General features: G+C 48.0%; 1 long non-coding RNA gene across 1 annotated transcript; it reads left to right on the top strand.

The window, feature by feature from the left end:
• Positions 1–2,440: 2,440 nt before the first annotated feature.
• On the top strand, positions 2,441–7,320 carry LOC116519990. The gene is made up of 3 exons (XR_004256706.1): positions 2,441–3,093; positions 6,948–7,143; positions 7,280–7,320. It is a non-coding gene; the product is annotated as an uncharacterized LOC116519990 (long non-coding RNA).
• Positions 7,321–22,813: the final 15,493 nt, after the last annotated feature.

Genomic DNA, 22,813 nt, shown 5'->3' with positions numbered 1-22,813 from the left:
ATTTGCACTCGGACTAATTTTTGTGTTATGAAGAGCAGAGTGGTTGCCTATGCTCTTCCCTCAATTGCAGAAAACTATGATTGAACAAATTCCATTGCGTGCCCTCCCGGATGTCTTGGTTTTGTAATTGTACTTGTAGATATTGTTGTTCTTCTTCTCATTGTATTGATTGTGTTTTGTGTGTTGGGTATAAGGTGTTTATACACCAATTCATCACTGGAAAATGGACCACAATATAAAGAATTTGGAATTGGAATAGATAGAAAAGGAAAAGATCCATAGGGTTGACTAGAATTGAAAAAAAAAAAAAACTAAAACAAATACATAGAAGTATATTTAGTTATAATATCGGGAATTTGAAACATTAGAATTGCCTGAATTCCCCATGAGAGTTGAAAATCTGTTTGTACAATTGTACAGTGGCCATGGGAAGTCTTGGAAGCTATCCCACAGATATTCAATAATATGTTTAGATTATCTGGACTCTGTCAACCAACTTAGTGGGAAGGAACTGTTTTACAAGAAACAAGAATGTAACGGTGGGAGACCTCATATGTTTAGGGCTCTGGGACTAGGAATATAAATTCTGGACGTCATCCAATAATGGAACAGAGCCTGAAAACTTTGATACCACCATACTTTATTATCTGGGTAGTAAATCAGAAGTGTGGATTGCCCCAGATAATATGTATTAGATAGGTGGCAACCTTGCATATGAGAGATTATCAAGGAATTGGTCAGGATCCTGTGTTCTTGGATGGATCAAGCCCCCCTTCTTCCTATTACCCATCCAGTCCAGGCAGGTACTGGGAGTCACTGTTTATGACCCGGTAGGCCTGCAAAGGCGTAGAAGGGACATGGAAACGGCATTTTCCAATTTCCCCTGTAAAGAGTTGGTCGAGTATGAAAAGACTGATGTTTGGGACTCGGAAAGAATAGTCTGTACCTATGGGTGAATTACTTGGGCAGAGAATGGGTCATATGGATACCTGACACCTATCTATATGTTAAACAGAATTATCCGATTACAAGCGGTGTTGGATCTGGCTGGCCAACGAATTGATAAAGCTCTTAATATTTTGTCTACTGCTACAGACAAAATAAGAACCGCAGTATATCAAAACCGTTTGGCATTAGACTATTTGTTAGCCAAGGAAGGGGGTGTATGTGGGAAATTTAATCTATCTAACTGTTGTTTACAAATTGATGAAACTGGGGCCGTTGTGAAGCAGTTAACTGCAGAGATGCGGCAATTAACTTATAATCCTGACCAGATATGGCGGGGATTCAATTTGGATGGTGGGGGCTTTTTAGGGGGCATTTTTAGAAATTGGAAACAAGCATTGTTCATGGTTGGTATAATTTTTATTGGACTTATGATGCTACCTTGCTTAATCCCAGTAATACGAAATATTGTAACAAGCTCAGTAAATGGAATACTCCAAGCACAACAAAATGCAAAATCTGTAATGGTATTATTGAGCGGGAAAAATGTGATTGCTTGATTGGCCAGAGGGATGCCGGGGGCTAATTGGTTAAAATTGTATTCCCAAATAAGGTAAAAGATAGGGTAATCATTGTCTCTGATTGGTCTGTAACCACCCCCATCAGACTAGCTGACGAGGAGTAGGAGGAGTTAGGGAGGCTATAACTACTGTTTCACTTTCGAATTTGGTGTGGCTCTTCCTTGTGACTCTTGTGAGAGCATGGTTGAGTTCCACCACGCTTTGCAAACCGTTTTTTTTCTCTACTAAATTTGATTTTTGATAATGAAAGGAAGTTTATTCTTCTACTCCGAAACTCGTCTCTAGAATTCTTTTAAAATTCTACAAACAACTCAATAAAGGAAGTTGTTGGGCTAGTTGTTTGTGATAAAATCTGGCAGACATTTTGTTCCTCCTCCACCCGATTGGAGAAGTCTAGTAAATGCTGATTTGCCATATCTTTTTGCCAGTCCTGTTCCAATCTCTCCAGATTGTTGGGGCTGGGAGGGTTAGTTTTACTTACAGATCTCTTGCCAACAAAGAACTCCTCAATTCGTGGCTGTTTTGCTGTCTTCACTGAAGGAAGAGATCTTGGGCTGGTGCCATGGCGCTTCTTTCTTTTTCCCATGCTTATTTAATTCTTCAGCAGCAACAAAAGTTTTTGTTTGTATTATGTTCTGCACTGTTATCTGCATCAAAAAATGTTAATTAGATAAAAAAGAATCGGGTAGGAGTACTAAAAATTGATAAAATAAAATAAAACCGGGCGGCATTACTGCAAACACGCTCCGGCTGCACCGGCTGCAGCTCCACTTCCACTCAAGGATTTCTTTTATTTATAGAATATCTTTTAAAATTATTTTGGGGGGAATTTTATTTTTTAATTGTTTATAAAATATATTTACTACAAGAAATGCAATATGTTCAGACCAGGTTTATGTGTCTCAAAGTGGCTGCTATTCTATGGGCAGGCCAGGTTGGTGCAAGGCAGCTTTGCCAGATTTAGTGTGTTTCACCCTCGTTGAATTTTATATCTTATAAAATCGTATAATTTTTTTTTTAGATTATTAACATAATGGTAAGAAAAAGAGGATGCATATTACAATACTATTTTTGCGTTGTATGAAAATTTCTGTTGCTCCATATACAATTTTTAGTCAAGGCCCCCCGCCCCTCTCTGGTCCATGGTGTCCCCTCTTTACCAATCTGAAAATCTGGTCACCTTATACAAGACTTACAAGCGCTGCCTGGTGGGAAGATGCCCCATTCTGAATTTTGCTATCTTTTTCCTTCCATTTTTCTATTGTATATTTTTTAACAAAATAGTTTCAATGATTTTATTGTTATTTTATTTTGGGGGCTTATTGGGGGGTTGTTGATGTTCCAATTTTAATGGCAGCTACATACATTGAATATATCACTAAATAAAATGTGGTTAACGGATTTCTTGACTTGAAGTTTCAATTCCCCTCCCACAAAAGGGGAAGCCTGTTTACAGTGATAACTGCGGACAACGAGATACATTTTGAAAAAGTTGGACAAAGTTTCTTTGAAATGTGTCACAAGATTGTTCTCCGACTCTGCTTCTCAGTGCTTTTCTTAAGAGCTGGTAAGTTGTTTTTACTGTGTTTCTAGCAGATTCAATCCAGGACTGAAATGAATGTTTTGTTTTTTGGGGTTCATCATAATTTTCAGATTTAAAGATTTAAAACTGCGGTGGAACTTTATTTCCACCCAAAAAGCTGAGTTGGAGAACCTCAAGAAAAAGGGAGATAAGTTAGAAATAAATTCTAGCACAAGAAATAGAAAACATTTTCTGCATTTTTTCTTTACAAAATATAAGAAACATATAGATAACGCCATTATTTATGTTTTGTGGGAATATGCTACTTAAATTAAGAGGACTAAAAATTCAATTTCATACCCACAGATAATGCAGGTCTAGAGCAGTAAATAAACATTTCAAAGTCCCATTTCATTTCATGTAGTCAAATAACCACAAAACATTTTTAAAAAATGAGAGGAACTGAAAAAGTTAAAAACAGGAAACAGATTTTTTTTAAAGCAAAAAACCCAAAGTTTGGAGAATGCAGAAATAATTTTATAATCCCCAAGAAATATATTGATTTAAAATAGGCCTAGCTAATATTTTAATCATCAAATGCATTTGTAAAGGTAGACAATTTTTAACAGCAGTATCTTGGTTAGGGCCAGTGAGGTTTTTTTTTAAATACAATTTTTGTGTAAAGTGAAAATGCAGAAACGGTTTTTTGAGCAGTAGCGGAAGGAAATAAAATATCTCAAACTGCCAAATACCACAAAGGCAAAAGTGAAGCACAAAAATATCTAAATGCTGAAAAGCAATTGAAATAATTGTAAAACTACTTTGGGATTGGATGCTGAAATGCTAACGCACTAAATTACCAAATTGTTAGGTTGAAATCCGAGTGTGTGTAATGGACCCTCTTCTGACCACCTTTTTGAATGCAGCGTCTGGGGCTTTCATGAGCCCCCTTACCAGGGGTGGTTGCAGGTGGTACGCCCTGGTACGGGCATACCGGAGCCTGGCTGGAGCACCAGGTACCGTTCTGGGATGGTACTCCGGAGGGCCCACCCACCTGCCCGAGCTCCTTACTGGTGCTTTAAGCCTTCGGCACTTCCATGCACACGCATGGCACATACAGCACCTGTGTGATGCTCCGCCAAGCAGCTGGAGCGGCGTGGAGGCCTGTGGGGGCATCGCAGGCAGGTACGACGCATGCGCGCGTCCATGTGGACAATGCCAGATCCAGAACCCACCACTGGCCCTTAACCATTTCTGGAGTGGTATTGGAATCAGAGTGAAGTTGGAAGATCCACCTCTGTTATTCTGTAAGGGCCTCCTGCTTGAGCAAGGGGGCTGGACTAGATGACCTCCAAAGTCCCTCCCAACTCTGTTATTCTGTAAGGGCCTCCTGCTTGAGCAAAGGGGCTGGACTAGATGACCTCCAAAGTCCCTTCCAACTCTGTTATTCTGTAAGGGCCTCCTGCTTGAGCAAGGGGGCTGTACTAGATGACCTCCAAAGTCCCTCCCAACTCTGTTATTCTGGAAGGGCCTCCTGCTTGAGCAAGGGGGCTGGACTAGATGACCGCCAAAGTCCCTCCCAAATCTGTTATTCTGGAAGGGTCTCCTGCTTGAGCAAGGGGGCTGGACTAGATGACCTCCAAAGTTCCTTCCAACTCTGTTATTCTGTAAGGGCCTCCTGCTTGAGCAAGGGGGCTGGACTAGATGACCTCCAAAGTCCCTTCCAACTCTGTTATTCTGTAAGGGCCTCCTGCTTGAGCAAGGGGGCTGGACTAGATGACCTCCAAAGTCCCTTCCAACTCTGTTATTCTGGAAGGATCTCCTGCTTGAGCAAAGGGGCTGGACTAGAAGACCTCCAAGGTCCCTTCCAACTCTGTTATTCTGTAAGGATCTCCTGCTTGAGCAAAGGGGCTGGACTAGAAGACCTCCAAGGTCCCTTCCACCTCTGTTATTCTGTTCTTAGTTTGCAACAAGGACAGTGTGGAAAAGATGCATAGAAGGACATACAATGGGAGGGAGGGAAAAATAAGGAGTAGCACATGAGTAGCCCCGTGAGCAGCATGTGATGCATCTTAGCCTGGAGCAAAGGCCACCCCAACAGACCACGCATGGTCTCATGGAGTCGTGCGGATCCATCTTTGGGGCCCTATTTATACTCACGTGGAGAACAGAAAGAGAGCATGGAAATGCAATTGGATGGGGAATTTGGGGCGGTGGAAACGGGATCTTCAAAACGAAGCATTTCGGCTTTTTCTGATAAGACTCTGGCATATTTAGAGAACAGAAGTTGCTGCAGATAAGCTACAAGGGGGGAGCAGATGTGATGGGTGGAAAGAATTGCTTCCTTAGATTAGGGAACAAACAGGTTGCAACGAATGTCAAACTTAAGATCGTTTTCCCTTAACTGGATCTTAAATAAAAACATTCCACAGCAATTGCCAGGATTAGTTTTAGGGCATTGGTATTCCTACAATAGAATAGAGCAGGAAGGGACCTTGGAGGTCTTCTAGTCCAGCCCCTTGCTCAAGCAGGAGAACCTGTACTCTTTGTGTAGTTGCTGTCTAATTTCTTCTTAAAAGCCTCCAGTGATGGAGCACCCACAATTTCTGGTGGCCAGCTGTTCCACTGGTTAATTGTCCTCACTGTTAGGAAGTTTCTCCTTGATTCCAGATTGCTTCTCTCTTTGGTTAGTTTCCAACCATTGTTTCTTGTCCTGTCTTTCAGTGCTTTGGAGGCTAATTTGACCAGGTCTTCTTGGTGGCAGCCCGTCAAATCCTGGGAGACTGCTATGCTGTCTCCCCTAATTCTTCTTTTTCCCTTAGACTAGCCAGACCCAAATTCTGCAATTGTTCTTCATATGTTTCAGTCTCCAGGCCTTCGATCATCTTAGTTCTCTGCACTTTTTCCAAAGACTCAAATTCTTTTTTATAGTCCACGCAGTGACGTGCGGTGACGGTTACCGTTGGTGAGGCAAGACTGCAGCAGCAGCGAGAAGCAACGTCCCCGGCACTGTGTCCGATAGGCGTCTCTCGTTTATGGCGGACATCAACGCGAGGCGCCTGTCGGACACAGTGGCAGGGGTGTTGCTTCTCGCCGCCGTCGCGCTCCACCGCCTTGCCCCCCGCCTCCTCCGATGAACAATCCTGCTGCCCTGGCCTGCAGCCAGCCCACCTACCCCTCACCTGACCTGCTCCCTGCCTGGACTCACCGCTCTTCTCCTCCTCCTCCTCCTCCCCGCTCGATGCTGGGCTTTAAAGGGGTCTCCTCTCCCCAGCCAGCCAGCCCACCCAGCCAATTCCTCCCCCCCCCACTGTGTCCAACAGGCCAGGTGTCTCGCGTTTATGGCTAACATAAATGCGAGACGCCTGGCCTGTTGAAACACAGCGGCGAGAACGTCCCTGCCACTTCCGTGCTCCGCCGCCTCGCCCCCCTGCCTCCTCCGACCCCACCGCTGTGAAGAAAGAAAGAAAAAACGCACACAAACCTCACAATAAAAATTAATTTTTTTTATTAAATTACAAATTACAAATTAAATTACAATAAATTTGAACCTCCCTCTCCCTCCGTCCGATCCACCTTTTCCAGCTGTGGAAACTCTCTCAACTCTCCTCTTGTCCGCCCAACGTAAGCGTGCTCTTAAGGCATGATTCGCTGCTCCCCGATCAGGAGGCGGGAGAATCAGTGCCTCTTTTGCATATGAAAGTGTTCGCTTGTTAACTCCGCCTTAACTTTTAAAAGGCGAAAAATTCCTTAAGCAAAAGAGGCCCCGAGTTCTCTGGCCTCCTCCCATAGTTAACACTGAGAGCAGACACCAAGCCACTGTGACTTTGAATCTGATAGCAACCACCCTGGCTTTAATTATTTAAAAAAAATTATTTAAAATTCTTCCTTTCCCTCAGGAGACTGGTGAGGCCCCGCCTCCCCTGCCTCTAGTGACTGCACGTCCCTGGTTCTAGCGGGTCCCTTTCTCTCCTTTGGGGGAACGACAAGGAGGCGGTGCCTGGAGAGGAGGGGCTGGGAAATGGAGCGCCTTCACTTTCGGAACCAGAGAGCTGACGGAAGGAGCGGTTTTCTTCGGAGGCGGAGAAACCGGAAGTAAGTAGAGGCTGCTGGGACGGAGTGGCAGCCTGCAAGGGTCTCCTTTGGGTCCTCGGGAGGGGAGGCCTCGGCCTGGGCCTCTCCTGCGGTGAGGGGGACGCCGCCGTGACCCGCCTCTCTTTCTCCCCTGCAGGACGACGGAGGAGCCCGGCGGGGGAGGGAAGGAAGGAAGCGCCGCCCGAGAGGAGGAAGAGGAGGAGGAGAGCGGGCCCCGCGGAGCAGCCCCGGGAGACGGCGGGGAAAGGCCGGGGGGCTCCGGAGCTGCAGGAGGGATGAGCCCAGGGGGAGCCCGGGAAAGGCGGCTGCCTGGAGGGCGATGCGGGCAGGGGGAAACGGGCGGACACGCCGAGCTGGGCCTGGAGGGCGGAGGGTCCTTCGGAAGACCCCGGAATCCCCAAAGGATCCAGGAGGAAGAAGAGAGATATCAGTGCCCGGAATGTGAAAAATTCTTCAAGAGAAATAAGTATCTTCAAAAGCATCTAAAGGCCCATTCAGGAGAAAAACCTCATAAATGTCTGGAGTGTGGAAAGAGCTTCAGTCAGAAGAGCAACCTTTATGAACATCAAAGGATCCACACAGGAGAAAAACCTCATAAATGTTTGGAGTGTGGAAAAAGCTTCAGGCAGAGGAGCGGCCTTTATACACATCAAAGGATCCACACAGGAGAAAAACCTCATAAATGTCTGGAGTGTGGAAAGAGCTTCAGTCAGAGGAGCGTCCTTTATGACCATCAAAGGATCCACACAGGAGAAAAACCTCATAAATGTCTGGAGTGTGGAAAGAGCTTCAGCCAGAGGAGCAACCTTTATAGACATCAAAGGATGCACACAGGAGAAGAACCTCATAAATGTCTGGAGTGTGGAAAGAGCTTCAGTAAGAGTAGAACCCTTTATAGACATCAAAGGATCCACACAGGAGAAGAACCTCATAAATGTCTGGAGTGTGGAAAGAGCTTCAGCCTGAGGGGCAACCTTTATAGACATCAAAGGATCCACACAGGAGAAAAACCTCATAAATGACTGGAGTGTGGAAAGAGCTTCAGTGAGAGTAGAACCCTTTATAGACATCAAAGGATCCACACAGGAGAAGAACCTCATAAATGTCTGGAGTGTGGAAAGAGCTTCAGTCAGAGGGGCAAACTTTATGCACACCAAAGTATCCACACAGGAGAAAAACCTCATAAATGTCTGGAGTGTGGAAAGAGCTTCAGCCTGAGGGGCAAACTTTATGCACACCAAAGGATCCACACAGGAGAAAAACCTCATAAATGCCTGGAGTGTGGAAAGAGCTTCAGCCTGAGGGGCAACCTTTATAGACATCAAAGGATCCACACAGGAGAAAAACCTCATAAATGTCTGGAGTGTGGAAAGAGCTTCAGTGAGAGTAGAACCCTTTATAGACATCAAAGGATCCACACAGGAGAAGAACCTCATAAATGTCTGGAGTGTGGAAAGAGCTTCACTCATAGGAGCAGCCTTTATGCACATGAAAGGATCCACACAGGAGAAAAACCTCATAAATGTCTGGAGTGTGGAAAGAGCTTCACTCATAGGAGCAGCCTTTATGTACATCAAAGGATCCACACAGGAGAAAAACCTCATAAATGCCTGGAGTGTGGAAAGAGCTTCAGTTGGAGGGGCAACCTTTATACACATCAAAAGATCCATTCAGGAGAAAATTCTCCGCCCGGTCCCCGCATTCAGGCAGGGGGAGGCCGAGGGTCCCTCCTGGGACTGCAGCCGTTCCCTCCCTCCGGGGTCCTCCCCTAGGCAAGGTGGGTTGGGAGGTCTGGGGGTGCAGGCAGGTGAGCGAAAGCTGAAGGGGCCACGGAGTTTTCCGCCCTTTCAATGCTCTCCTCGTTTTGCACTGAAGACCTGAGCTAATCTGATGCTGGAGCCCAGTGAGGCTTAGAGCGGTGGAGGAAGTTCCCTTCTCAGCTGACACAATAAGAACAAGCCAGCTGCAAGGGACCTTAGAGGTCTTCTAGCCCAACCCTCTGCTCAAGCAGCAGATCTCATCCCGAAGGTGCTTTTTCAGGAGGCAACTGGATTTTCTTTCCCTTCACTTCTCACCCAAGAAATGTCCTCCGTTAATAGGACAGAGCAGAAGGGAATTCTTTATTGGCCAAGTGTGACTGGACACACAAGGAATTTGTCTTTGGTGCATCACCTCTCACAGTGTACCTGAAGTAAAATAAAAGGCATCCATCAACATACAACACTTGGTGATAGTCGTAAGTTACTAATAAGCAATCAAATCATACTAAGAAAGAAACAGAACCATCTAAATTGTCAAGATACAAGCAACATAGTCATAAGTGGGGAGAGACAGTTACCGAGAAGAGTAAGAAGAAGATAGTAATGCAGTCTTAGGAGGAGGTGTGGGAATTCGTTGTTGAGCAGAGTGATGGCAGGTGGGGGAAAGCTGTTCTTGTGTGTAGTTGTCTTGGTGTGCAATGCCCTATGCACCCCAGAGACATTAAGCACAGTAGTCAGCCAGCCCCTCCCCACTTTAGCTGCCAGGGTGCCAACCGCCAGAAGGGTGAAGGGGGGCATCCCAGCCTCTTCTTGTCAGAAAACCTCCCGAGAACCATCCACAAAGCCCCCCCTCACAAGAACTCCCCAGCCCAAGGGATGCTGCGGGCGCTGGTTAAGGGGCAGGCCTAGAAACCCGGAGGTGGTGAGTTCTAGTCCTGCGGGAGCCCTGAAAGGCAGCCCCCCACTTTAAGTTATGCATCAAGTAATAAGGGTTATCACTTGACATCACCAGCCATTCGGAGACTCAGGAGCGTTTTTCACAGCCCAGATTCCGGGAGGGGGGCTCCCCCCATCTGAAAGGCACCAAACTCGAGGAAGGGAAAACCGGCTCCAAAACTGCCCTTCTGGGCAAGGGCTGGGAGGGGGGGGGGCTTTGCTGGGCAGTCCCGGAGCTACACTGAGGCTTCTCCGCTGGGAAAGCCGAGCCGCCGCTGCCCCGAGAGGCTCAGCCGGGTCTGCCGGGGCTTTTAGGCGCGGACCTCGCCCGCTGGGCAGCCTTTTCGGGAGCATCAGCCTCGCCTCGCCCGGCTCCCTTCGGAAGTGAGGAAGGGGCGCCGCGGAAGCCCAGGTGGGGCGCTTAGGGCGGGCTTGGCGGCAGGAGGAGCCCCGGCGCCCCTTCCTCCAAGCGGGGCCCGAAGTGGGCAGGGGGCGGGCGGGGGGCCTCCCACCTCCCACCCCGAGCAACTGCGGCGTCCCGTCGGGGGCCTCGACCCCCGCCAGCCTCCCCGCCGCCCCACTGACCTGGGGACGCTCCGCTGAGCGGCCGCTCCTTGGCGCCCCGTGGCCGGCTGCAGTTGCCCTTCGGCGGCAACGCTTTCTCCTGCCGCCCCTTCCCGGCCGGGGGACACTCCGGGACAGCCCTGCTGCTCTGGCCGCCTCCGGGCGGGCGTTGGGTCGGTTAGCAGCTCCGGCCAGGCCGGGGGGGAGGGGGTGGCGAGAAGACGCCTGGCGGGCGGGGGCGCCGCTTCCCTTGCAGCCTGCGAAGCCGCGCTCGGTCCCCGGGGGCGCTGCTGTGGGGGCAGGGGGGCTTCCTGGGGCTCCGGTGGGGGCAGAGGGGCTTCCCGGGGCTCCCGGCCCGTCCGGCGAAGGATGGGCTCGGGCAGCGCTGGGGAAGCCTGGTGGTCTCGCAAAGGGGCGCGTCCGACTGCCGCCCCCCGCCCTGGCCGGACCCCGGGGGGCTGCGAGGCTCCTGTGGCCGGAGGGGAGAGAAGCGCCGGTGGGACGAGGCTCTGGCGGGCAGCCTTCCCGACGGGTGGACTTCAACTCCCAGGATCCCCCCGGCAGCCGCTTCCAGATTTGGGGGCCTCCCGGACTCCCCCCCCCCTTTTCCCTCCGTCTTTGGAGGCAGCTTTTGCGGCGCCCCTCCGAAGGCAGCACGGGCAGCGCCTGCCCTCTTGTGGCCGCCTGTGGGAAATGCCCGGGAGACCCTCCCAACATTCAGGCTGCTTGAAATGGGGAGCAAGGCGGGCGGGGGGGGGAGGGGGGGCAGCAGCGCTCCTTGCCCTCCATGGAGGCCCCCCCACCCTTTGCCCCCCCCACCCTTTCCCTCCCCACGGGCGGGGGGGGCGGGGGGGGCTTTGTGCATGCTGCGCTTTCTGTATTGGCACGTGGCGTTTTGCATCCTACCCCGTTTGTCCAAACAATTATCTTTTAACAATCGCGGGCGTTTGTGTAGTTGTGTGTCCAGTGGGTGGTGTGGAAAATGGCAAAACTGACTTAAAGAATGTCTCTAATTTGGCTTCGAGTTGGAAATCGCTGCTTTTTGCTCGAAGCTGGAAGAAAATATGAATCTGATATTTTTTTTATTTTGGATGATTAGGATGATTTTGTAAGTGTAGAAAGAGCTTGAAATGTTTTCAAATGTAAAGCAAAAAGATCGGGAGGTTTTTTTAATAATAAATTTTATTTCCCATATATACATTAACAATTATATAATCTCATAACTGTTCTTAATAATATGTATTTATAACAATTTTTCTCCCCTACAATTGACAATATAATTGAGATTGCTTTCTTACCATCCCATACACCCATCTTATTTTACAACAATCCTACTTCTTCCTTCCTTCCCTCCTTCCTTCCCTCTTTTCTTCCCTCCTTCCTTCCCCCTTCCTTCCCTCCTTTCTTCTCTCCTTCTCTCCTTCCCTCCTTCCTTCCTTCCCTCCTTTCTTCTCTCCTTCTCTCCTTCCTTTTCTCCTTCCTTCCCTCCTTTCTTCTCTCCTTCCTTCCCTCCTTCCTTCCCTCCTTTCTTCTCTCCTTCCTTCCCTCCTTCCTTCCCTCCTTTCTTCTCTCCTTCTCTCCTTCCCTCCTTCCTTCCCTCCTTCCTTCCCTCCTTCCTTCCCTCCTTTCTTCTCTCCTTCTCTCCTTCCTTTCCTCCTTCCTTCCCTCCTTTCTTCTCTCCTTCCTTCCCTCCTTCCTTCCCTCCTTTCTTCTCTCCTTCTCTGTGAAGTAACCATCCTCTGCTACCAAATGTGATGTTCCCGTGGGTCGTCCATGAGGCCAATGTTGAGAAAAGACAGGAGACAACCTTTCTCGGGATGGAGCGACCCAGATGAGAGTCTGAGAGCCCCTTTTATTGGGATAGAACAAAGGCAGGAGGAGCAATAGCATGTGATTAAAAAACAGCCTGTAAAAGTACAATTTCTAATTTACTGCTTCAGGAAAGTTCTCTCTATATATGGTCAAATCCTGGGCGTCATTGGTGAGGCACATCTCAGGATGTTATGTGATTCACTATCAGGATGTTATGGCGTTCTCGGAGCCAGTTGTCTCCTGTGTGATTCAGCGTGACTCTGCAGGCCCTAGTATGAACTGGGCCATGGAGGACACACACCTGCACAAGGAACTATATTACAACATCTCCTACTTTTTTATTTTCTTTTTGTCAAAAAGACTTTCCCTCTTCATCTGACAGGGCTAATCACAGCATTCTACACATAAACCAATAGAAAATCACATCATGGCAAAGGGTGGGCAAAGGTGGAGTAGAAAGTTATAAGCTGCATGGCATTGGGAGGGGGAGAGAAAGGGCATGTGTGGGAGTAGCTGGCTCACATAGTTCATGTTACATGAGGCTGCATAGTGAGTCCTGGCCCGTTTAGGCTGGAAAGATGTTTCTGGTGCGATGTTTTTGCATCCCTGTGTATGTGTGTTTCAGACAGCAGAAACTGCCCTGCACACACACACCCGGAATGTTTTTGTTTTTTAAAAGGCAGTTTCTCCTTCTTTGTCTCTGGGCATGCGGAAGGGAGCTTTCCCCAAGCAAGGGGTTGACTGTTCATGTAACTCCATGTGGTTGACAATGTGAATGTTCTTCTGTGGAGCCAAGCTAGAGAGTATATTCTTACACATAGTTAATAAAGAGGGTACACATTGAATACAGCAACACAACAGTATCAGCAAAGCAACAAGGGTTATAACGGTCTTGACAACATTTCCCAACCAGATAAAATTAGGTAACCAAGAGGTCATCCAATCCCACCAGGAGTCCAAGGCCTTATATGTTTGTCCAACTGCTTGAACAATATCATGTAATTTTTCCACACTGGTTTCAATTTGTCCGGACTGGTTCAAATAATGACAACAAGTAGCATTCAACCAAGCACATAGTAGGGGGATCTGCGGCGAAAGACGGAGCAGCCGGTTGGGGGAGTGGAGGGTGGAGGGTGCTCTGCCCTGTGTTCCAGGTCAGAGACAGAGACAGCCTCAAGCTGTGGTTCCTGTTGGTTTGATTTGATTTGATTTTATTTTGATTTTATTAATATTTGTAGGCCGCCCTTTTCCCTGAGGGGACTCAGGGCGGCTCACATAAAATCGGGGAAGGGGAAATACAGACATTAAGATAAGACATATAATAAAATAATAAACAACATACATTCATCATTCGGGAGGGGACATTCATCATTCGGGAGGGGGTTGGCCATGGTCAGGCTGCTTCTGCGTTTGTGTAGGTGGTTGTATAGGTGGTTTTGGCAAATATGGTCTTACGTGCCGTCCTGGAATCCATTTGTCTTTTAGTTGGATTGCAGCGTAGTTCCTTTCCCAGGTAATCAGGTCAGCAGGTCCAAGTCAGGCAAGCAGCAATAGTAGACAGGTGGACGGGAGGTGTCTGCAGTAGGTGGAGCTGCAAAATGACGAGTCGCTGCCAAGGATGATGGGCTGCCAGTGTGTTGCACTGCTGAGAGGCCAGGGGGCATTTTCCCCCTATTGCCAATATATCTGTCCAGGGCATGTTTTAATGTCTGGTTGGCGCGCTCAGCCAACGCCTGACCCTGGCTGTTATAAGGAATGCCAAATTTCTCTTTTGGGCGTCCCAGCGATGCAAAGGTCCGAATACAATGATTAATAACATGTTTGGTGGCTTCACCCCTTTGGGGGGATGCCATAATATAGCCTGAATACGTATCAATGGAAACATGTAAATATTTCCAAGGGGCAAATGGAGGATATTGGGTAACATCCATTTGCCAAATTTGGCAACACTCTGTCCCTCAGGGATTAACTCCCATTGGGAGGCAATGCGCTTGCCGGCTACAGGTAGGGCACCGCTGAATAATTGCTGATGCCTCTGCCGACGTAAGGCCAAATTGTTTTATGAGCGCTTTTTTATTCTGGTGAAAGTAAGAGTGGCTATCCCAAGGTGTGATAGCAGAACAAACATTGACATGGGGTGGGGGGGCTGATGCTGCAGTGTCAGCAACATCATTGCCCTCCTGGAGAGGCCCAGGGAAAGGCTGATGACTTCAGATATGGGAGACATGGAAACAATGACAGCGAGAGGAGACAAGACCTTGTAAAGTGAGAAACAGAGACAAAAGTTGTGAATCAATAGAAGAAGAAAGATAAGACTCATACAAAGAGGTTATAATCTGAGTCACATAAAGACTAGCAAGAATTAAGTTAAACGGTTGTTTGTCAAATAACTGAAAGGCCAAGATGGAAGCGGCCAATTCATCTCTTTGAGCAGATTTTTGTGGCTCTGTGAAACATCTGTGAAAAGAATTCCAAGGGCTTCCCGGGGGGGGGCGTGGCCTGCAGAGGCCCCGTATCAAACCCATCCCCTCCCTTTAGCTGAGGGGCGGTAACATTGTTGGACAGACCCTTGGCAATCGCCTTATTAATCTCTCTAAGGTATTCGGAGGTCCAAATGGCAAACTGAGAGGGGGTAAGAAGCATGCCTGACAAAAGAGTTTGGAACAGTCCCTTGCAGTATGGGGATTGCACCCCATAGGCGGAAACTGCTTGCTTAAGATCTTTAAGAGCTCTATAGGGGATTGAGATATAATTAGGCACAACCACCCCAGCCGCATTGGTTTGAAAGGTTATGGGGAAACAATCCTCTGCCAATTCCATGTCCCCTTGATTGTAAGCATCGCGCAGAGCGTCTTGGAGAGCGCTACGCCACACTTGCGGGGCGGGGGAAGGGGCAGAAGGGAGAGGAGAAACCTTCTCTTCCGGAGGGGCCGGGGGAGGTGGAGAGGCCGGGGAAATTGGAGAGGCCTCGGAGAGGGCCATCGCCTGGCAAGCAGGAGAGGCGATCTCCTCGTAGCGTGGAGGAGATAATTCCGAGGGCTTACAAGCAGCCCCCTGCATATCTTCCTCATGAATTTGAAGGCATCTTACAAGAAGTCTCCAAGTAGTGAGAACTTCTGGCGGGGCCCGAGGTTCCTTATGGAAATAAACACCCAATTGAAGCCATAAGGAGACTTTAAGAGAGCCCTTCTCTGGGTAAATGGGACAATTCTTAGATGTAAGCCAATAGAGAGAGGAAATGTTTTTTCAGGGGAATGGGAAGCGGATGGCCTGTCGCTTGAGAGATTGCAACAGACGATTTAACGATTTCCCGAAGCTCCTGCAGGTGTGCAGTCTGAGCCTTCGAGAAACCTGAGCCCATACTCACGATTGGGAGGGTGCTCCGTTCGCTAACGGCAGGCCCTGGTTGCGAGACTTTGCCAAGTCGGGGATGAGTGAAAGGCTGGTGACACAGGAAGATCACGTCGAATCTATCACGTCGCATCATGTCTATCACGTCTATCACGTCAATCACATCAATCACGTCGGGGTCACCAAATGTGAAGTAACCATCCTCTGCTACCAAATGTGATGTTCCCGTGGGTCGTCCATGAGGCCAATGTTGAGAAAAGACAGGAGACAACCTTTCTCGGGATGGAGCGACCCAGATGAGAGTCTGAGAGCCCCTTTTATTGGGATAGAACAAAGGCAGGAGGAGCAATAGCATGTGATTAAAAAACAGCCTGTAAAAGTACAATTTCTAATCTACTGCTTCAGGAAAGTTCTCTCTATATATGGTCAAATCCTGGGCGTCATTGGTGAGGCACATCTCAGGATGTTATGTTATTCACTATCAGGATGTTATGGTGTTCTCGGAGCCAGTTGTCTCCTGTGTGATTCAGCGTGGCTCTGCAGGCCCTAGTATGAACTGGGCCATGGAGGACACACACCTGCACAAGGAACTATATTACAACACTTCTCTCCTTCCTTCCCTCCTTCCTTCCCCCTTCCTTCCCTCCTTTCTTCTCTCCTTCCCTCCTTCCTTCCCTCCTTTCTTCTCTCCTTCTCTCCTTCCTTCCCTCCTTCCTTCCCTCCTTCCTTCTCTTCTTCTCTCCTTCCTTCCCTTCGGGAGGGTTTTTTGTCTCATCTTCTGCGGTGGTCTCCAACCTTGGCAACTTTAAGATCTCTGGACTTCAACTCCCAGAGTTCCTCAGCCAGCAAAGCTGATCTACTGCACCAAAGAAAGTCAGAAGTCATCAAAGTTGTTGAAAAGAGCCAAGAACCGAATTGCTTTTACACAACGCTCAGTGACTCTCCTCTCCCATCGGGAACCTCGGATGAGTCCTGGACTTACAACAGTTCATTTAGCGACCATTTAGTGACATTTCCGTTTGTCCGCTTCTGACCACTGCAGCATCCTGTGGTCACACGATCAAACTCCAGATGCAGGGTAACTGGTTCATATTTACGACCGTCGCATCGTCCCGGGGTCACGAGATCCCTTTTTGCGACCTTCCGACAAGCAAATTCAATGGAGAAGCCAGGCTCACTTAACAACCACGTTACTCACTAAAAATTGCAATGATTCACTTGACGAGTGTGGCAAGAAAATGTTTCCCTTAGCAACAGAAATGTGGGGCTCATATGGTCGTCATAAGTTGAGAACCACCCGTATGGATTTCAGTTTTGAGCCTTGAGTCTCGTCCTTCCATGCTTCACTGACTTGCTAATCCAAGACTTATGCCTAACCCCTTAGAGCAGTGTTTCTCAACCTTGGCGACTTTAAGTCCTGTGGACTTCAACTCCCAGAATCCCTCATCCCTCTGTGCTGCCTTAGAGGATTGGCCAGACTCCAGGCCCCTCCCTCCTGCCTCTTGGATGCATTGCAAGATTATTTCGAACACACTTTATGATTACAAATAACTCCAGGTGGCAGACATATCCATCACGCTTTCCTTCTCCTGCCCACAACAACAACCACCCTGTGAGGTGGGTTGGGCAGAGACAGGGGGGGGGGGACTGGCCCACAGCTGCTTTTTTAGTTGAGATTAACTGTGATCCCATTTTTCTTTTATTTTTTATAGATTTTTATTTTAAACACATCAACAAAAACAAACACATGACTTAAGACAACATAGGAACAAGAAGTTCCATCGTATATCATACAGCAGTATCGGTTTATTTGCAGTTAGTGTTTTCCCTTCTATACATTTCTATCTTGCATTCATGGTCCCCTTATTCGTTATCCATTTTTATGTACAATTCTATATTTATTTATACTTAGCTATTTATAACAAAATATTGTTTACCTATGTTGTGTTTTATATTCTTACTGTCATTTATTCTCTTACATACAATTATAGGTAAACATTCATGTAGTTATTCTTTTTCTTTGCCATTCTTATACTTTTGTTATTCCATTTAAAATATACAGTTTGGGTTGCTTTGTTTACCATCCCTAGCGCCTGTTGTAACACCACCTTATTTGTGGTGATCCCATTTTTCAATTTCTTGGTGGAGGTTTCCTGAGAGTAAAACTGAACCAAAAATAGGTGGCAAAATATCTCTGCTCTTTTATATTAACGAGTATCAACATTTTGCTGCCTTCGTTAAGCAGCTGCGTATCATGTTTGTTTTCTTTTGAACACATCTAAATAATCCTTTCATTCTGAACCTTTTGCACTCAACCACTCTCAGGCCTTCTGCTTTTCTGACACCAGTTCAGCAGTTCCAGCATATTTGCCTGGAATCCGCATTCCTGGATCGTTTTAATTCCCAGGACTTTCCTACGGTTTTAGGGGAGCCGAGCCGGCATCTAGTTCTGCGTTTCGACTGTCTTTGCCCCTTACGTAATTTTTATAGTTTGCAATATTTCCCTCAGTGGGGAAGATGGGCAGATTCTAAATTGGATAGATAAATAATAAGCACATAAAAGAGAAAGTCTGCATTTTCTCCTGGTTGGAATTGTTTGCAATTGTGCCACTAATATCCAGGAAGAGGAGCGCCTTTAATCAGTGGGTTGATTCAACGGTTTTTGAAGTCCACCGCCTGGGCTGCCCTTTCCTTTAAAGCGGTGGTTCCCAAACTTGGCAACTTTAAGACTTGTGGACTTCAACTCCCAGCTCTGCTGGCTGGAGAATTCTGGGAGTTGAAGTCCACAAGTCTTAAAGTTGCCAAGTTTGGGAACCACTGCTTTAAACCAAGGTCTCCTGGCCACCTGGTCCACTTGTCCCTCCTGGGACCCAAGGTTGTTCTTCAAATCAAAACGGCCCGCATGGCAAGGTTGCTTCCTCCCACTTCCTCAGCCGATGCCTTTCCGCCTTTTAAGGGGCTGCTTCCAAACTCCCATCCCTACACAGCCTCTGCCTTCACCCCCCTCCAGCCGGAGCTCTCCTTCCAAGGGCAGGGGTAGGGGGAGAACAGGGGAGTGTGAGGACCAGGGAGCAGGGTTGGAAGGGGCCTCGGAGGTCTTCTAGTCCAGCCCCTGCTCAAGCAGACTACCCTTCCAGTTCTCCCTGAAAGCTTCCAGAGATGGAAACCTCATAACTCTGGCAAGGAAGCTCCTGGATGGATCGTTGTCAGTGTCAGGAAACGTCTGAATTCTCTCTTTCACGACTTTCCGCCCTTTTTCTTCTGCCCTCGGGTGCTTTGGGGATCAGGGCAAAGGGTCCCTGCTTGTGAGGGGAGAAGGACCCTGCAGTGGGAAGGAGACCCTCTCCATGGGCCATCCCCATCTCAGGCTGGCAAAGACCCAAAGGACACTGCTGGCCTCTGTGCCGTTTCCTGCAAGTGGAGAGATGGAAGCAGGCAGGACCCCTGGAGCCCACCTCCCACAGGCTCCTCCTCCAGGTGACTCACAGCATTGGGGATGGATTGGCAGGTCATCCCACCAATCCCCTTGACAGCTTCAGGAGCCGCTTGGTGCGATTTCTCCGCGGGTGGTTCATGAAGCCAATGAGGAAAGAAGACTCGGACACGAATTTCCTTCGGGACGAAACCGACCCGGAACAGAGTCCGGAGGCTTCTTTTATTGATCATACACAAGGGAGGGGTGGATTCACATAGCCAATGGGAACCAATCACGATTGTGCAAGTTTACAGTATATGGTAACTCATTTACTCTCATGTAGACTCGAAGAACGCTCATAGTCAATAAACCTTTTATCATCATGCAAACATCCAATGCTTAATTAATGTTTGAGAGTTAAACAGTTGTAACCCCTGATTTAATCAACGCTTAGTTACAAGTCTGTGGTTGCTGATCTGCTTAGTGTTAAAGGTACTGATTTAATCAACACTTGGAGTTGGACAGTTTGCCTTACTGATCTAATCATATGGCCAATTATTGCTTTTAGTTTACTGATTTAATCATATGGTTAATTATTGCTTCTGTTCTATACGTGTTACACTATGGCAGATGCATACCTGCACGTATATCGCAACATCTCCTACTTTTGTTTTAAATTTTGAGGAGTCAGAAGGGAGTATCGTTTTTCTCTGGGTCTTCATCAGAGAATGCTGTCAGTAGGGCTTTGTGTTGCGAATCAAAGATTGCTGTGTTAATGTTTTTGCCCTGTGTCATACTTTCAATTGTGGATTGAATGATGATTCGGATCACTGGGATTAAACAGGGTAAAAGGAGAAACCCTAGGAGCGCCATGCCTGCCATGAAGGCGGCTTGTTTCCAATTGCGAAAAATTCCTCCCAGGAAGCCTGCATCATCCATTAATCCTGTCCATTTTTGCACGGGTACGTGAACCAATTTCCGCAAATCCGCGGTGAGATCGGCCACTACCTTGCCAGTTTCATCAATTTGAAGACAGCAATTTGTCAGATTAAACTTTCCACATACTCCCCCTTCCTTAGCTAGTAAATAGTCTAAAGCCAAGCGATTCTGGTAAACCGCTGTACGTAACTTATCTTGTGCTGTGGCTATGGCGTTGAGTGCCCTATCAATGCGATTCCCGGCTAATTCTAAAACAGCTTGTAACCGTATAATCCGATTGAGCATATAAATCGGCGTACGGTACCCCCATGACCCATCTTCTGCCCATGTCGCGGGGTCATAATAAGCAATAATACGTTCAGGGGGCCATTCATCATCTTTCCAATTGCCAACCTGAATCCCCCCAAAACCCTCCCCCCGGTCTAGGGCTCTTTTCCTTCTCCAATTATCATACACAGGAATTCCTAGGTTTTGTCTAGCAGTGAGGGGTAGTAAGAAAAAGGAGGGTTTAATCCATGCCAAAATGCAAGAAACCCCCCCCCCCAGTTGTGAGGGAGGTACTCATAAGCAAGATTTCCACATACCCAATACATTCCCACCGGGGCAGTCCAGTTCCGTGTTGAAGAGGAAAAATAGGAAAAAATCGTGGTGTTCAACTGCTCAGGCTGGGAGATGTTGGCAGCCGAGGTCCATGAGGAGTTGGCCCACTGGCCTTTGCAGAGGAGGGTGCCTACTGCAAGGGAGCCATTGCGGAAATAGCAGTGGGTACCTACTATGTTGGTAGTCAATGTCCAGGCGGCATCGGAAGCGTGGGGTCGTAGCGTGAGATTCCCAGCCCGGGAGAGATTATTCAGTAATCCTGGGTCAGCTTCTAAAGCTTCCCAGGGCCATTGCTCGCCCATGTTTGTGCCCCCACATACAAAACAATTTGTCACCCCCAGGGTTTGAGCGATTTCAGTGGCAAACTCTAGGAACAGGTTGCGAGCTTTCTCAGAAACAATTGATTTCGCGTTGGTTTCAAGTCTCTCAATGGTGTCATAAACAGACCACTGTATGCTTCTGGATTCTTTAAGACTAGCAATTGTGATGGTAATATAGGTAAGTGGATCATTGCCCGTTCCATCAATCCCCAAGCCATAGGCTTCAATTTTAGGATGGTCTTTTGAGAGGGTGAAAGAGACCCTGTTGCTGTCAGGCAATCGACGGAAGGATTCAATAGTCCGTTTAGCCGCGTTCAGGGGGTTGTAGCATCCTCGGTAGCCGCCACCAGTGTGGTCACAAATTCCGCGCCAGACAGTTTTCTTTGGGTCTCCCCATGATGCGCAGGGGTGAAGAAAGTATTCAGGGGGGTTTGGCTTGTTACGGGTGCAAAGATATTTGTGATCGTGTTTGTAGGTTTCTCGCCAGGCGTGGGAGCCACAAGAGCGAAAGGCTATTTTGTCCATGGCCAGGCAGACATCAATGCCAATAGTCCATTGTTCAGCTTTTGAGTGGATGGTGTGGTTAAGGTATGCAAGGTAAGCTGGCTCTGCGCTCCCAGCAACAATGCCGAGACCGGCCCATATGGTAATGTTGTACTTGGTAAGCATTGCTGGGCTGTGGCAAGTCACGGCATTGCCTTGTTTGCAGACACTGAATTCAGTCCTGTTAAAAATGCATTTGGGAAGATCTTGAGTACATCCCTCAGGGGGAATATTGGAGTAGATCAGCGTGCTGGTAGTTGCTTTGGATACGTTAATGATACATTGGCTGCAGTTGAAGTTGCTTGTAGGGGGGGCGTCTCTGCGGGACACATGGTGTGGAGCGGGGACGTCGGTGTTACGGTGACTTAACAGGAGCAGGAGGAGGAAGACAGCAAACGCGAGGATCACCAGGGGAAGAATCCGGGCGCATCGCAGCATGATGCCAGGTTTAGGGGGTGAGGCTGTTGGTTTCTTGCAGCAGCGAATCCGGCGGGGTGGCAGTTGGCACGCCAGAGATGAATCCGGCAGCAAGAGGGTGGTACGGGCGGATCCCTCGACCTGGAACCCATATGGTGGTGTCATCATGTTGCACTGCTGCGTAGCCTCTCCCCCAAGCAAGGAGCTTCGCGGGTCCTTTCCAGTCGGGTTCAGGGGGCTGACGGAAGTAAACAAGAGGTCTCATTGGATCCGTCGTTGGTGTGGTGAAATGCCGCTCCGCCGCCGTCATGGGAGGGACTCCCGTCACGTTTAGGAAGTTAATGGTGTGAAGGCATAAATTGAGAAAATTTTGGATGGCCGGTAAATTTGGAGGATTTAAAGAGCCTTCGCCGGCGAGATGACGGTTCAGGGCATTTTTTAAGGTCTGATTAGCCCGTTCAATCACTGCCTGTCCTTGACTATTATAGGGTATGCCGAATTTGTGGATTGTGCCCCATTTCTTAAGGAAAGCAGCAAAAGCCGAGCTTGTGTAAGCCGGTCCATTATCGGTTTTTAATTCCTCAGGGCAACCAAGTACCGAGAAGGTACGAAGGCAGTGATTAATGACATGTTTAACAGTCTCTCCTCTCTGGGGAGAAGCCATGATAAAGCCTGAATAGGTGTCAACGGTAACATGCAAGCAAAACCAGGGTTTGAATGGTTCAAATCGGGTGACATCCATTTGCCATAACTTGCATGCCTCCGTTCCTCTGGGATTTACTCCCAGGGGGAGGCTATGACCTTGTTGGCTGCATGTGGGGCATTGTTGGAGAATCGCGGCAGCTTCAGCTGCGGAGAGTCCGAATTGTTTCATTAGTGCTTTTTTATTTTGGTGAAAGTACGCATGGCTCTCCCATGGAGTGGAATGAGAAAGGGTAAAAGCCTCCGTTGATAGAGAGAGAGCGGAGGCTGCAGCATCAGCCCGTTAGTTGCCCAATGTAAGAGGCCCAGGG

The sequence above is a fragment of the Thamnophis elegans genome, chromosome 17, assembly GCF_009769535.1.
Source record: "Thamnophis elegans isolate rThaEle1 chromosome 17, rThaEle1.pri, whole genome shotgun sequence".
In the NCBI taxonomy this organism is placed as follows: domain Eukaryota; kingdom Metazoa; phylum Chordata; class Lepidosauria; order Squamata; family Colubridae; genus Thamnophis; species Thamnophis elegans.
Note: the sequence above shows the minus strand (reverse complement) of the source record. Positions and strands in the feature narration are given on the sequence as shown.